This window comes from Borostomias antarcticus, assembly GCF_949987555.1.
Source record: "Borostomias antarcticus genome assembly, chromosome: 12".
Lineage (NCBI taxonomy): Eukaryota > Metazoa > Chordata > Actinopteri > Stomiiformes > Stomiidae > Borostomias > Borostomias antarcticus.
In genome coordinates this window covers 3,772,606-3,786,544 of record NC_140245.1, presented here as the reverse complement: position 1 = coordinate 3,786,544, position 13,939 = coordinate 3,772,606, and the positions used below count along the sequence as shown (strand labels likewise).

At 45.3% G+C, this 13,939-nt stretch overlaps 1 long non-coding RNA gene across 1 annotated transcript; it reads right to left on the bottom strand.

Moving 5' to 3' along the window:
- Positions 1-11,141: 11,141 nt before the first annotated feature.
- Positions 11,142-12,423, bottom strand: LOC311316488. Its single transcript, XR_014630713.1, has 4 exons — positions 12,292-12,423; positions 11,969-12,079; positions 11,493-11,527; positions 11,142-11,342 (listed from the first exon to the last, which is right to left on the bottom strand). It is a non-coding gene; the product is annotated as an uncharacterized lncRNA (long non-coding RNA).
- Positions 12,424-13,939: the final 1,516 nt, after the last annotated feature.

Sequence of the window (13,939 nt, the reverse complement as noted above, 5' to 3'; positions counted from 1 at the left end):
AAGCCAGGAAGAACCTACAGTACACGTCTAAACTCAATGGATCTGGAGTCGAGGGGCCCCTGGGGAGACTGGACTGTACCTGTGCTGAGACACAAACTATAGTTGTTTGTTTACAAAGTAAACATGTTTTGGCAATGATGAAAAAATGAAGATTACAATTTAAGATTAAGATTCCTTTTATTTGTCATGTAATGTATGGTGTACAGTCACAGTGAAATGTTGCTGCCAGCTCAATACAGATAAACTCTAATACTCAATTTACAAATTACAAATTTACAAGTTACAAATTTATAAATTACAAAATGTACAAATTAATACAAATTGCGCAATAAGTACCATTTCTATACAGTATAAGATTAAGCTAGGATGGGATATATGAATTCTGGATGGATTATGTGCATGCCTATATATGGATATGAATGAATGAATGAATGAATGAATGAATGAATGAATGAATGAATGAATGAATGAATGAATGAATGAATGAATGAATGAATGAATAACCTGTGGCTAGCACTACTAGCGGGGGGCTCTGGTACATCTCATGGGACGAATGTACAAGCAGATGGACCCACAGACAAATGGACGAACGGACGAACAGAATTCATGGGGTGGGGGCAATAATCACGTTGCTCTCCGAGTTCTTTAAAAAAAGATTTCCTCTGAACTGAGAAAATATGATTTGCCCGAGTGATCTGATCATGTCTGTGGACAAGGGCGCACAAAGCCAAATAAAAGCCTGAGATGAAAGGTCTTTTTCTGTGTTTGAATGAGAAGTGGCGAGGGGTAAGGCCGGATGGCTTCAGGAGGGGTTGCTGGATTAGAACCTTTTCAAAGAGCGGATTCAGAGTCCTATCTGTCGGCAACGCTGGCCCGCATGGACACACAGCAGGCGCCGTTTCACTTTGTTTTTATAACCCCGGACGAGATCTGGGGAGGACACACGCACACACACACACACACACACGCACGCTGTGAAGGCTGCAGCAGAAGGCCTGGTGCCTGGGTGAAGCTCTTTCAGAGTGAGGCAAAGAGCCGGGCTGTAACTGAGGATAAGGTCCAGCCTTCCCCTCACTGAGACAGCAGATCAGTCCAGGGCCAAAAGTAGTGTGTGTGTGTGTGTGTGTGTGTGTGTGTGTGTGTGTGTGTGTGTGTGTGTGTGTGTGTGTGTGTGTGTGTGTGTGTGTGTGTGTGTGTGTGTGTGTGTGTGTGTATGTGTGTGAGTGAGTGTGTGCATGCGTGTGTGTGCTTGTGTCTTGGTAGGCTTAGGTGCAGCAAGGTGGTAAGGCAGCTTAGCCAGCCCAAGGAGAGCAGGACCAGAGGTTCTTAGACCCAAGGTCTTGGACATGGCGGCTGTGTGTCCAGAGCTAGGTCTTTGTGGACTCTGGAATATTGCCACAATAATCCACAACTCCACAACAACAACAACAACAATAGAAATAATAATAATAATTATTATTATTATAATCATTATTATTAGTAGTAGTAGTAGTAGTAGTAATAGTAGTAGTAGTATAGTAGTAGTAGTATTGCTCCTATTATATTACCTATAATAATATGAATAATATAATCATATAAATATACTGTATACATTGAGCTTAAACTCTTGAGTGGGCAGAGCCAGAATGGATGAGCTCAGACGTGCCTGTTGACTTGGCATGCAGGGTCATGGCATTGTGTGTCAGCAGTTCCGTGTATAGCCGTGCTCGAGGCGCGGCCATAGTTATCACTGCTCGTGTTGGAAGGAGAGCGTGGGCTAGGCCTACTACTCGCGCTTTTTCAATAACACTCTGGTAATGCGTTTCGTAATGCATTGGTTATACTTCACAGTAAAAAGCCATTCCGTTCCTTCGCCAGCCGGCGCACTTCTCCCTAAATTGCCTTTTTCTCTCTCAGTCATTCGTTACGCTTTCCACCTCAGCGCACACACATCATTTATTTACCTTATGAAACAACAACCGCCTCAAAACAAAACAGCCTCCACCCACCGATGGGTGGATGGATGGATGGAGGGAGGGATGGAAAAAAAAGGGACGGTTGTGTCGACGAGTGGATGGATAAATAAAAGAGATATATAAATAAATAAAAAGAAAAGAAAAGATAAATGCTTGAATGAAATGGGGGATGGACGGATGACGGCGGGTATTAAAAATGAACGAGCGTCAGGAGGAGAAAAGAGAAGGGAGACGGATGATCGGACGAACGAGCAGGAGGGGGGGCGCGAGGTGCTGCGACGCCTCCCTGGACCCGCCCGAGAAAAAAAGATGTGTTTATGAAGAGTGGCGAGGGGGGAAGAACCGCGGCGGGACTTTGTGATTTTCCCCGTCATGTGAAACTCAATTTTCCCCTCCTGCTCTCCCCTGTCACCTGGAGCTATTACTGGGAGCGCGTTGTCTGCTGGCAGGGAAATAGGCCTGCTTTGTTTAGACTGGTGTCGGCCTTAATGAAAAAGTGCCACTAGATTCAGAACGGAGGACCTGGCGCAAGCGCTGTCGCCGCTCTCCGAAGATAATAACTATTGATTGCTCGCGAGAGAAAGGGAGGAAGACAGACAAAGAGAGAGAGAGAGAGAGAGAGAGAGAGAGCGACATGGAAAGAAAAGAGAAAAGGAAAAGAGACTAAGAAGTTGTTTGTTTTGGTTCTCTCACTGGTATCACTTAGATATTGAGAGAGAAACGCGGAGGAGATTCAAACGGCAGGTAACCAGACAGAGGGAGCTGTTCACACTCCGGCAATTTGACCTTTTCATCCGAAAGAGAAGATTCATGGCAATAAAAACCTGCCCATATCTCGTTTTCTACATGACAGCTCCAACCCCAGGGACAGAAGCGGGCTGACTTCTAAATCTTCTTTGACCAACCTTACATCCACCCACCATCGTTTCCCACCACCTCTATCCAACGATACCCACCCCACACACACACACACACACACACACACCTTATTCGGTGAGCTGTCAGCCCCCTGCCGAGTGCTAAGCAGTCATCAAACAGACCCCACTCAATATTTCAGGGGAGGGAGTGAAAAAAGACGGCTGCGCGTCGACTCGCCAAATCCTTTCAGCCACACTGACAGCCTCGTCATCGGTTCTCTGGGGTCGATGGAGGCGGAGCTCCCATGATGCCGCGCTCCCGTCCTGAATGTCAGACTGTGACCCGGCCGTCCGAACGGAGAGGCCTGTGGGCGCACCCCTCTGCTGCACTCTCCTCCTCCCTCCCCCCTCCTCTCCTCCTCTCATCTCTCCCTTCCTCCTCTCATCTCTCCTCCCCCCTCCTCCTCTCATATCTCCCCTCCCTCCTCTCATCTCTCCTCTCCCCTCCTCTGCTCCTCTCATCTCTCCCCTCCTCCTCTTATCTCTCCCTTCCTCCTCTCATCTCTCCCCTTCCTCCTCTCATCTCTCCTCTCCCCTCCTCCTCTCATCTCTCCCCTTCCTCCTCTCATCTCTCCTCTCCCCTCATCTCTCCCCTTCCTCCTCTCATCTCTCCTCTCCCCTCCTCTCCTCCTCTCATCTCTCGTCTCCTCCTCTCATCTCTCCTCTACCCTCCTCATCTCTCGTCTCCTCCTCTCATCTCTCCTCTACCCTCCTCATCTCTCGCCTCCTCCTCTCATCTCTCTTCTCCCCTCCCTCTCTCATATCTCTCCTCCTCCTCTCATCTCTCCTCTGCTCTCCTCTCCTGAGTTCTTTCTTTTGCGCTGCTCTCCTCTCCTCTGCTCCCTTCTCCTCCTTCCCTCTCCTCCTCCTCTCTCCTCCTCTCCTCTACTTCCCCCTCCTCTCTCCTCTCCTATCCTCTTGTTCTTCCCCCATAATGAATGTTTGCCATCATTGATTTTCTATTCTGACACCCCCCCAGTGCCTGTGTATCGATCCCATGCAGAGGTTTCCGTATGTAGATACCACGTGAGGTGTGATGTGTTTAACAGGTGCCCGGCCGATCCAATTGGATAGTATTTCTGATTCAACGGGCAGTACACGCCGCAAATCAATCATCAGAAATCAAAAGCCACGGCAATCCAATCGTTGCGTTCAGCGGTCCAGCCTGCAGCTGGCCGTATACTTTAAATGATTTATTAACGGTGCTTTTCAGATGAGCGTGCAGTGTATTTCAAATGCACAATCTTCTTGTGGAACAAAACTTCAAGGAGGCCCAATACGTCGAATCATCACTTTATTGAGCATGCCTACACAGGGTCGAATCTTCGGCAATACTAAAGTTTCTCTTACGAGGCGCCGAGCTTATATTAAATACAAACGAATACAAATATGGTCACAAACAGTCACTAAGTTCTGATTGGTCAGGGTGTCAGCTGGTCTTTGCATCAGCTGAGCTCTTGCCCCCCTTCCTCGGACAATGGGGCTATTTTGGGTCTTCCTGTGTCCTCCTAAAATCATGTTACAACTGTCAACTGACTTCCAAGACAACCTATCTGCTATCCTTATTGACTCATGGACAAAAGAATGCTGACTCAGGACAGGACATCTGTTGTAACTAACCTGTTGAACTCCTTAAGTTAACACAGTTCCACATAAAGTGAAGTTTATTCATTATTCTTAATAAAATGATTACTACATGAGAGTAATACAGATGTATTGATGTAATACAGAATAATACAGTATAAACATATACTACAAGCGTTCTTCAAAATACTTTCAGTAACGGACGCCTCGTTAGCAAGACACCGCTTCGCATCATCTCCAGGAAAACACGCGCGTTCATTCCAATAAAAGGTTTACGTAGCCTAGGCTACTCTGTATTTTTGAAGTAAAAAAAAGTGGATGATCTGTGCGCCCGGAAAAAGCTTTGAGCTGTTGTTGTGGGCACGTCTCTGCATGTATTGAAGAACTCCACTCTCCACTGAACGCTGCGCGCAAATCCGGGTGACAAAATGTGTCAGATTGGATCTCGCGCTGTATATAAGATACGGCGCTCACTGCGTTACTGTATGTCCCATATGCCGTGCATTCTCAGCGGCTCTGAGTGGGCGCGACAGACTGCCGGTTGTCATCTGATAGCAGGGGGATAGATAGGAATAAGAAAACCATCCGGTTTATGCGCATGCCAGAGCCTCTGTAGAGTGCATGCATATTAGAACTGTCATGGATCAAGCACGTAATGTTTGCCTAATCCCTGTACACATAATGCATTTTAATGAAATCCTCCTGGAATGCCAGACGGGATAGAGCGCTCTTTTGTGCTAGGCCACCATTTTCTTTCCTCCGGGTGGCTTCTTAAATCACCGGCGTGATTTAAGTAGTGTGAAAAAACGGTTTCCGATTCCGCTGCGCTCTGCCCAGGTGTGACCAGGTGGTTTTTGCGCCCCTCGGTGACACCCACCCCCCACCCCCCCCCTCCCTCATCCCTCTCAGCCCAGGTGCTTGGCTCTCGGCCCGGGGTTTCGCCACCACCGGGGACGCCGGCGCCGTCTGTTCGTCCGCTGCGAGCTGTCGCCGAGTTCAAGAGGGGCCGACCGCTTGTTAAGGAGCCGTCCGTCTCGGACGCCGACACCTCGGGCCGCGCGAGCAAGCCGGCCCCTCCCCCTCCCCCTCGGGCCCGCCGCTTCTGGCGCCGGCGAGGATCTGCTCTTCTCCCCTCCTCACCACGAGGGGCACAGGGTTGGCGGGAAAACCTGCACGGGTGTGGGGGGGGGTCACATCAGATGTCCTTCCCGGTGAGGGGCTTTGTGCCTGGGCGCCGGGGCAGACTTCGCGCCCGCCTCTCCTGGAGGAGAGACCACAGCTCGCTGCTGCTCTCTTGTACCTCAGGTCTGGCCCGGAGACCCAGGGAACAACGCGTCAACTGAGATGGAGCCAGAAAGGATCTGCAGGATGACTAAACAGCAGGAGGAGTGTCACTTGACCAGAGGAAGGAAGAGGAGAGGAGAGGAGAGGAGAGAAGTGGAGAAGAGAGGAGAGGAGAGAAGTGGAGAGGAGAGGAAGAGGAGAGGAGAGGAGAGGAGAGGAGAGGAGAGGAGAGGAGAGGAGAGGAGAGGAGAGGAGAGGAGAGGAGAGGAGAGGAGAGGAGAGGAGAGGAGAGGAGAGGAGAGGAGATGCCACAGGGGAAGTGATGGCGTCCGCTGTGTCATCCTGCTCATTCCAGCTCTGTAATTGGTTGCTCAGCGGACATCTGAGCCCCACAGTTCCTAAACAGACTAATATCCCTCCCAGATCCCACATCATGCTGCTTCAATCAGAAAAGTTGGAAGTTTCCAACTCCTTTTTTAATCATTGAGATCCTTTTCAACGGGCCAGTACTGTCCAGGCATAACATCACATACTGTACTGAGATGTAGCCGACGTAAAACAATGGACAGCACATTACAATACATAGTATACTGTAACATTCACATGTTGCACTCTAACCTCCCAAAAATGAATATATTGCAGCATGTTAAATGCCTTGGCCCACATGCAAGATGAACTGTAGCTTAAAATGGAAAGAGCCGGATGTTAAAGCAACAATTTGCCTCATGATGAGGACATGCACATTGTAAAGATTAATTTCAAGGCTCATGTTGTTATGAGATACATTTAATATGATCTGTTTCTACATTATAGCTTAATGTAACTCATATTCGTGAGGGCATATGGTCAATGTTTTAGGGAAAGAAATTATACTTTTGGGACAAAGATTGTCCTGTTTATTTTACTTAAGAATAACAGAATAAATCAAAATATGACAGCTAACTTAATGACATCATCCTGCCTGTAGCGACATAGTCTGACTCAACGGATTGATGTAGGTTTTGAGAATAAGTTTTGAGAATAAGCCTCGTCATTCATTTCATTACTGCCCAATCAGTGGCGTCTGATTCAAGTGGTCGGCCAATCAGACTGAAACAACAACAACCCAGCATGGCAATGCAATAACCTAGCAACCGCTTTGCCAATGACGAGTGTTTGATCTTATTATTTGTCAATGTTCACATTTTCTGTACTACTTTGGCTACATTGGTTTTTCATCTGTCATGCCAATAAGCTTATCTGAATTTGAATTTGATTGGTTCAAAGAATCAATTTGCCCCCTCCTATTCCCGAATGCCAGATCTTTCTCCAGTGCTGGCACAGCGTAAAGTAAGTAGGCCTATGGATAGAGGTCTGGCTATGCAACACTAGTAGCAAAATAATAGCACACACAGAATTTGCGCAGATCCGACCATTTTGCCCCTGCTTGAGCAGCAGCAAGTTGAGGCCGTCAATATGAGCAAAGGGCAGCGCAACACACAGAATATAGCTATGACAGTGCACCATAACATTCACATCTCTCTCTCTCTCTCTCTCTCTCTCTCTCATCTCTTCCCACCATCCTCCCTTTCCATCACACCTCCTCCGCTATACCAATATCATCGAGCTGCACCCCTGCCCCCCCTCCTCCTCCTCCCTCTCCTTCTCACTCTCTTTTCCTCTTTTTTTTCCCGCGTTCTGAGTAGCTACAGCCTACCAGTAGATGAAAGGAGGGACTGAGAGAATGGAGGCGCGTGGGGCGCCGGCGCTAGCGGCGTCTGGACGGTAAATAGCGTTCGTTCGCCACACGGAAGCACCGGCAGGAGAGCTGGAAGGCAGGGGAGACAAGCGGCGGATGGAGAGAATACTCTGTTCATCCAAAGCTTGACGACGGTAATGGCGGTAATAGGTTCTAGGGGGAGGGGGGGGGGGGCTGACGTTTCAGGCTGCAGACCATCCTGGCAGACTGGCTGATTTACAGATACAGACACAGCATAGCTGAGGGCACATCGGCTGAAACAAGGATATATGCAATTGAATACATTATACATTCTTTGCATAATCGGGTATTAGCATCTCATTGTATACGGTGGAGTACCTGTATCTTGTGCATATGCCGAGTAAACATTGAATAAACAATCATAAATCATCAAATCCTAAATAACCCTAGATGCAATGGCAATTAAGGGGTTGATAGGTAAACAAAAAGCTATTCTTCAAACTTGCTCCAAAGGTCGTAGGCTGTGTGATTATAGGATGACCTTCCGCTAGACAGAGGTCAAATCCATTCCCCCTCCAGGTAGCCTGGCAGAAGTGACCTTTGTCAACGTAATCCATAGGAGGCTATTGGATAAAAGCAGCCTGGGATTACAGTATTTATTTGAGCCGAGTGGAAACGAAAGACATTCTTCATAAAAAATACCTCTTCTGTTGCTTTCATTAGCTCCTCCACTGAAGCCTGTCAGAGGAGCACGACCCAGCTCCACTGCCCCCTGCCATGACCTTCCCAGAATCTACTCTTCAGCTCCATGAGAGATTGCAGGGCCTTAGAAGGCTATGGGCTTGAACGATCGGCTGTGAAACCCCAACTTTTATTGGATTGCTTTTGTTCCCCCCCCCCCCCCCCCCCAGCCTCTGTCTAACGAACAGTCTGTAGTCTTGGCCTGATCCGGGGGGAGTAATTGACAGAGGGTCGTGACACTGCAAAGAGGTTTTACATTGACCCGAGTGATAGACTTGACCTGAAAATAAACATGTATGATTCTACTCAGTCTACTTTCTGAATCCACAGTGTTCGGCGGTTGAGGTGTTTAGTAGTTGTTTTGGTGCTTGTTATAAATCATAGGTTAGTATTAAAGTTAGGTGCATTGTGGGTACAGTTATCATTACCTTAGTGGTTATATTTCAAAACATAGATGACTTATTTACACTAGGTAGTTGGTTCATATTGGATACTGTAGAACTGAGATAGAGTAAGTCTAGGTCATATTCTGTCCAACCATGACAGAGACAGTCATGCCCGCAGGTGAGGAGTCTGGGATCAATAATTGATTGCTGAGCTCTTCACATCCATGATCAGTGTTCAATTACCTGCACTGTATGTGTTTAGAGACGGAATGAATATTCCTGAATAGCACAAAGCCTCACCCAGCTGTGCTCATTAGCAGAGCGTGTGCTCTGAACGAGGAGCTCTAGACAGAACGAGCAGCTCTCGGAACGAGAAACATGGAGGATGTAGTAGTAATGTGCTCTTGTGGTAGTGTATTTGTGCTGGTGTACTAGTGTAGTAATGTGTCATTGTGGTAGTGTATTCGTGTGCTAGTGTGCTAGTGTGCTAGTGTACTAGTGCTAGTGTGCTATTATGGTAGTGTATTAGTACTAGTGTGCGAGCGTGCTAGTTTACTAGTGTATTAGTGTTATAGTGTATTAGTGCTGGTGTGCTAGTGTGCTACTGTACATGTAGTGTGTTCGTGCTAGTGTGCTAGTGTATTATTATGATTAGTGCATTAGTGCTAGTACAGCATATAGTTGGAATACAGAATATACAAAGTAGCGAATATACATAAAAGAGAGCGAGAACAAGGCATACTGTATATACATACAGTATGCGTTTATTCCTTCTCTCTCTCTCTAGTTCATGAATATTGGCTAGTACCTGTGCTGTGGTAGTGTGCTAGAGTGTGCTAGAGTGTGCTAGATTCCAGGGAACGGCCTCTCTCACCATCACGCAGGCCAGCGCAGCCGCTCCGTGACAGATTGCATCATGGGTAGGCAGAGGGAAGCAGCAGAGAGAGTGCGCCACTCTGACAGATAGAGCACCCTGATTGCTCCCAGTACACACACACACACACACAGACGAACACACACACACACGCACACACACACACACGCACACACACACACACACACACACGCACACGCAATGATGGTGCAGCACTGGTTCCAGATGGTTATACAGTATACTGGGTATACTGATGAGGGTGATGTTACTGTATATACTGGGTATATACTGATGAGGGTAATGTTATATACTGGGTATATACAGGTGATGGTGATGTTATATGCTGGGTATATACTGGTGATGGTGATGTTATATGCTGGGTATATACTGATGAGGGTAATGTTATATACTGGGTATACTGTATACAGGTGATGGTGATGTTATATACTGGGCATATACTGGTGATGGTGATGTTATATACTGGGTATATACTGGTGATGGTGATGTTATATGCTGGGTATATACTGGTGATGGTGATGTTATATGCTGGGTAAATACTGGTGATGGTGATGTTATATGCTGGGTATATACTTGTGATGGTGATGTTATATACTGGGTATATATTGGTGATGGTGATGTTATATGCTTGGTATATACTGGTGATGGTGATGTTATATGCTTGGTATATATACTGGTGATGGTGATGTTATATACTGGATCTGGAAGAGAATAGAGCAGTGGTGTTTTTCTGGGTCAACAAACCTGATACACCCTTTTCCATGGTTACACATGTACAGTAAGTCTGCATAGACTACAAAGACTGCTAAAAGACGTTTTTCCAAAAAGCTTGACTCACCAGAATTTGGCCAGTCTAGACAGACCAGAAGAAGGTTACTAAAAGTAACTAGAGGTCATTTTCTTTGAAATAAAGCAATAATGTTTTAATCCATTTCCATTTCATTTTTATTAACATTTACATTTCAATCTTTTAAAGGTGATATAGACATGTTTATGTGCAGTAGACACATCATTACAAATAACTCTAACAAGGCCTGTGAGTCAATAGTATTAGACTCCTGATCGCTCCCAACAGAGAGATACATCAAGGTACCAATGACGTGATATTATTGGCTCACAGGCCTTGTTAGGGGTGGGAACCAAACCTTAGACATCTCAGACAAAGATATACACAACCTTCATTTCAGAATTTTTTAAATGATAAATGATAAATTCATTTTTTTATGATGAATTCATAAACATTGTTTAATAACGTATATCCCCACAACTGCCCCTGTGAGCACACTTATGAAAATAAAGAATTGTTTTATTTTCATTTAAATAGATTGTACATACGATACAGGTACAAAAATGAATAATCCACACTAAAATAATCTGTGAAATCTACTGTCAGGATTTAAAACAAAATTAAAATTATATGTCTATTTACATGAACAAATTACATGAACAAATTTCAAATAATTTGAAAAATTATTTCAAATGGTTTTGTCTGAGAATGGCTTATTAGATCAAATGTGTTTTTTTTTTACATTTTGCTTTTGAAACTAAACTCACTTCCCAAACTAACTGAATAGAAAAAACAAACCTGATGAATGGGCGCACATTCATGTATTAAACTGCTGGAAATGTTTCTGAATTTTAGTGCGAAGCTAAGCTCTGTATATTAATGCACGTTCATAAACCAACAGCTGCTGCGCGTCTGAAAAGCATCATTGCTTGCTTGTCTTATTTGTGTACTTGTGTGTAAATACTTTCAGGAAGTGGCGTCCGGCTGTACGTTATGTCCGTGGCGTCGGGGACCTCGCGTCCAGGGCGCTGCGCTCTGCTGTAGATGGATGTCCGCTGCTCTCACTCAGTCACCTGACAGTCAGACATACGCACATTCTGGAACATGTAGAGAATACAAATGGAGTCAGCTTTAGTATTGTGATTGTGTCTAATGGCAGGGATGTGGTGTTAATGAGTATTAGTGTGTCACTGGATGACTGTACTCAATTAAAATTCCTTTTTTTTTTCTTGTCAGTGTTCGCTTACCGCATATATTGACATTGACCCCTCCTTTTTTGCATCTGAAAAGTATCCAGAAAAAACTTTCATCATCTGAATTGGGTTTGCTACTTATATACAGTAAGGGGCAGTATTGCATATGAATAATTGTTATTAATACTGTATGAATAATTATATTAACTCAAAATGAGTATTGCTGTCTCAACCCACTTTAGATAAGTCTCTGAGAAACATTGGGCAACAACGGTGTAAAGAATAATGATTGTATTTTGAGGACAGAATTTTTCATATATGTACACTACCAACTTCATTACCTACAATGCACATTATGCACTTTCATTAAGCCATGTACTACTTGTATCGACCTTGCTCTGTTTTCAAGGCAGCTCACTCAGACTCATCTGCCTTTACATTGGGATCATGGACATTTATATTCAACATACACATGTATTGTTTATTCAATGTTAGGAGGAATGATGTGTAGTAGGAATGGAAATACTTACTCATTTTTCGCTTATAAAGAAACCATAGGGTACAGAACAGGACTACAACTACTACCCCTACTAGTCTGATGATGCTAGCATAGATGAGGCCTTCTTGGTACGGCCTTGGTTCTGCAAACACAGCAAATAAACATGACCATAGAGACGCAGGTCTGAACAGCCACACTCTTAAGTCCTCATTCAATATGAACATAGGGAAAGTGTGTGTGTGTGTGTGTGTGTGTGTGTGTGTGTGTGTGTGTGTGTGTGTGTGTGTGTGTGTGTGTGTGTGTGTGTGCGTGCGTGTGTGTGTGTGATAGTGAGAAACAGAAATATAGTATTACCTTGAGAGTAGATAAGGTAGAGTTTTTTAACTTCCTCTGAGTCTTGTTCCCAGCTGACCGGGTTGCTGTGGTTACAGATGATGGATCCCCCAGAAACGTAGACAGAGAGGGTAGCAGAGGCCCCGCCCCCTCCTCTGACTCCTCCCACCTGAGAGCAGGTGCTGCTGTCACAGCTGGAGGTAATGGAGATGTCCTGAGCTGAGCAGATCACGTTACAGGAGCCACCACTGGGGGAGCTAGAGAGCACTTTCAGGACTGGACGATCAACTCTGTCTGGAAACACACAGATACTCCAGGTTATTAACACACAGACACTCCAGGTTATTAACACACAGACACTCCAGGTTATTAACACAGACACTCCAGGTTATTAACACAGACACTCCAGGTTATTAACACAGACACTCCAGGTTATTAACACAGACACTCCAGGTTATTAACACACAGACACTCCAGGTCATTAACACATAGACACTCCAGGTTATTAACACAGACACTCCAAGTTATTAACACAGACACTCCAGGTCATTAACACACAGACACTCCAGGTTATTAACACGGTCTCTCCATGTTATTAACACAGTCTCTCCAGGTCATTAACACACAGACACTCCAGGTTATTAACACACAGACACTCCAGGTTATTAACACAGACATTCCAGGTTATTAACACAGACACTCCAGGTTATTAACACAGACACTCCAGGTTATTAACACAGACACTCCAGGTCATTAACACACAGACACTCCAGGTCATTAACACATAGACACTCCAGGTTATTAACACAGACACTCCAAGTTATTAACACAGACACTCCAGGTCATTAACACACAGACACTCCAGGTTATTAACACAGACACTCCAGGTTATTAACACAGACACTCCAGGTTATTAACACAGACATTCCAGGTTATTAACACAGACACTCCAGATTATTAACACACAGACACTCCAGGTCATTAACACACAGACATTCCAGGTTATTAACACACAGACACTCCAAGTTATTAACACACAGACACTCCAGATTATTAACACAGACACTCCAGGTCATTAACACACAGACATTCCAGGTTAATAACACACAGACACTCCAGGTTATTAACACAGACACTCCATGCTATTAACACACAGACACTCCAGGTTATTAACACAGACACTCCAGGTTATTAACACACAGACACTCCAGGTTATTAACACAGACACCCCAGGTTATTAACACAGACACTCCAGGTTATTAACACTATACAAGTGTAATACACTTACACACAGAACTGATCGAGAACACGCTAGGCGTAGAGTAATATTTTCGGTCACTTGGGCGATTCTGTTTGTCGGTTTGTCAATAAGCAGAATTACGCAAAAACTATGAGACCAATTTTCATGAAACTTGGTGGAGGGGTGTAGCAGGGGCCAAGGAAGAACCCATTCAATTTTGGAATTTTCCTGGGCGGATCGACAATTTAAAACAAAAATTTTGAGCAAAGCCTGCTCCCCGTGTGGGGGGGCTAGAGACACAGTGTTTGGACTGGGGTGTGTGGAGAAGAGCCCCCCTCCGCCGGCTGTGACCCGAGGGGGTCACCACAGAGCCGGCCACCCATTCAGCTCCATTCATTTTTTGGACTTTGGAAAATCCCACCCATTCAT